Below are 3,616 nucleotides of genomic sequence, written 5' to 3' on the forward strand. Positions count from 1 at the left end.
GCAGGGATACATTGGATGTCAAGACACGTGGAAAAAACGTACAAAACAAGAGATTGGAGACATCAAGATTTTGGACGAATTTTTTAAGAATTTTCAAATTTTCAGGTAGGAGGTTCCAGATGAGGTCAAAAACTACATACTCAGATCTTCACCAAACTTTGCAGGAATACTTTGCATGTCAAGACACGTGGAAAAAACGTACAAAACAAGAGATCGGAGACATCAAGATTTTCGACGAATTTTTTAAGAATTTTCAAATTTTCAGATGGGAGGTTCCAGATAAGGTCAAAAACGACATACTCAGATCTTCACCAAACTTTGCAGGTATCCATTGGAGGTCGAGACACGTGGAAAAAACGTACAAAACAAGAGATTGGAGACATCAAGATTTTGGACGAATTTTTTAAGAATTTTCAAATTTTCAGATAGGATGTTCCATATAAGGTCAAAAACTACATACTCAGATCTTCACCAAACTTTGCAGGGATACATTGGATGTCAAGACACGTGGAAAAAACGTACAAAACAAGAGATTGGAGACATCAAGATTTTCGACGAATTTTTGAAGAATTTTCAAATTTTCAGATAGGAGGTTCCAGATAAGGTCAAAAACTACATACTCAGATCTTCACCAAACGTTGCAGGGATACTTTGCATGTCAAGACACGTGGAAAAAACGTACAAAACAAAAGATTGGAGACATCAAGATTTTCGACGAATTTTTTAAGAATTTTCAAATTTTCAGATGGGAGGTTCCAGATAAGGTCAAAAACGACATACTCAGATCTTCACCAAACTTTGCATGGATACATTGGATGTCAAGACACGTGGAAAAAACGTACAAAACAAGAGATTGGAGACATCAAGATTTTGGACGAATTTTTTAAGAATTCTCAAATTTTCAGAAAGGAGGTTCCATATAAGGTCAAAAACTACATACTCAGATCTTCACCAAACTTTGCAGGGATACTTTGGATGTCAAGACACGTGGAAAAAACGTACAAAACAAGAGATTGAGGTCATCAAGATTTTGGACGAATTTTTTAAGAATTTTCAAATTTTCAGATGGGAGGTTCAATATAAGGTCAAAAACTACATACTCAGATCTTCACCAAACTTTGCATGGATACATTGGATGTCAAGACACGTGGAAAAAACATACAAAACATAGGATTCGGAACATCAAGATTTTGGTCGAATTTTTTAAGAATTTTCAAATTTTCAGATAGGAGGTTCCATATAAGGTCAAAAACTACATACTCAGATCTTCACCAAACATTGCAGGAATACATTGGATGTCAAGACACGTGGAAAAAACGTACAAAACAAGAGATTGGGGTCATCAAGATTTTGCACGGATTTTTTAGGAATTTTCAAATTTTCAGATGGGAGGTTCCAGATAAGGTCAAAAACTACATACTCAGATCTTCACCAAACTTTGCAGGGATACATTGGATGTCAAGACACGTGGAAAAAACGTACAAAACAAGAGATTGGAGACATCAAGATTTTGGACGAATTTTTTAAGAATTTTCAAATTTTCAGATAGGAGGTTCCATATAATGTCAAAAACTACATACTCAGATCTTCACCAAACTTTGCATGGATACATTATGTGTCAAGACACGTGGAAAAAACGTACAAAACAAAAGATTGGAGACATCAAGATTTTGGTCGAATTTTTTAAGAATTTTCAAATTTTCAGATGGGAGGTTCCAGATAAGGTCAAAAACTACATACTCAGATCTTCACCAAACATTGCAGGGATACATTGGATGTCAAGACACGTGGAAAAAACGTACAAAAAAGAGATTGGAGACATCAAGATTTTGGACGAATTTTTTAACAATTTTCAAATTTTCAGAAAGGATGTTCCCGATAAGGTCAAAAACGACATACTCAGATCTTCACCAAACTTTGCAGGGATACATTGGATATCAAGACACGTGGAAAAAACGTACAAAACAAGAGATTGGAGACATCAAGATTTTGGACGAATTTTTTAAGAATTTTCAAATTTTCAGATAGGAGGTTCCAGATAAGGTCAAAAACTACATACTCAGATCTTCACCAAACTTTGCAGGGATACATTGGATGTCAAGACACGTGGAAAAAACGTACAAAACAAGAGATTGGAGACATCAAGATTTTGGACGAATTTTTTAAGAATTTTCAAATTTTCAGATAGGAGGTTCCAGATGAGGTCAAAAACTACATACTCAGATCTTCACCAAACTTTGCAGGAATACTTTGCATGTCAAGACACGTGGAAAAAACGTACAAAACAAGAGATCGGAGACATCAAGATTTTCGACGAATTTTTTAAGAATTTTCAAATTTTCAGATGGGAGGTTCCAGATAAGGTCAAAAACGACATACTCAGATCTTCACCAAACTTTGCAGGGATCCATTGGAGGTCGAGACACGTGGAAAAAACGTACAAAACAAGAGATTGGAGACATCAAGATTTTGGACGATTTTTTTAAAAATTTTCAAATTTTCAGAAATGCGGTTCCAGATAAGGTCAAAAACTACATACTCAGATCTTCACCAAACTTTGCAGGGATACATTGGATGTCAAGACACGTGGAAAAAACGTACAAAACAAGAGATTGGAGACATCAAGATTTTCGACGAATTTTTTAAGAATTTTCAAATTTTCAGAAAGGATGTTCCAGATAAGGTCAAAAACGACATACTCAGATCTTCACCAAACTTTGCAGGGATACATTGGAGGTCGAGACACGTGGAAAAAACGTACAAAACAAGAGATTGGAGACATCAAGATTTTGGACGAATTTTTGAAGAATTTTCAAATTTTCTGATAGGAGGTCCCAGATAAGGTCAAAAACTACATACTCAGATCTCCACCAAACATTGCAGGGATACATTGGATGTCAAGACACGTGGAAAAAACGTACAAAACAAGAGATTGGAGACATCAAGATTTTCGACGAATTTTTTAAGAATTTTCAAATTTTCAGATAGGAGGTTCCAGATAAGGTCAAAAACTACATACTCAGATCTTCACCAAAATTTGCAGGGATACATTGGATGTCAAGACACGTGGAAAAAACGTACAAAACAAGAGATTGGAGACATCAAGATTTTGGACGAATTTTTTAAGAATTTTCAAATTTTCAGATAGGAGGTTCCAGATGAGGTCAAAAACTACATACTCAGATCTTCACCAAACTTTGCAGGAATACTTTGCATGTCAAGACACGTGGAAAAAACGTACAAAACAAGAGATCGGAGACATCAAGATTTTCGACGAATTTTTTAAGAATTTTCAAATTTTCAGATGGGAGGTTCCAGATAAGGTCAAAAACGACATACTCAGATCTTCACCAAACTTTGCAGGGATCCATTGGAGGTCGAGACACGTGGAAAAAACGTACAAAACAAGAGATTGGAGACATCAAGATTTTGGACGATTTTTTTAAAAATTTTCAAATTTTCAGAAATGCGGTTCCAGATAAGGTCAAAAACTACATACTCAGATCTTCACCAAACTTTGCAGGGATACATTGGATGTCAAGACACGTGGAAAAAACGTACAAAACAAGAGATTGGAGACATCAAGATTTTCGACGAATTTTTTAAGAATTTTCAA

This window comes from Lepisma saccharinum, unplaced genomic scaffold (assembly GCF_977018435.1).
Source record: "Lepisma saccharinum unplaced genomic scaffold, izLepSacc3.1 HAP1_SCAFFOLD_198, whole genome shotgun sequence".
NCBI classification, from domain to species: domain Eukaryota; kingdom Metazoa; phylum Arthropoda; class Insecta; order Zygentoma; family Lepismatidae; genus Lepisma; species Lepisma saccharinum.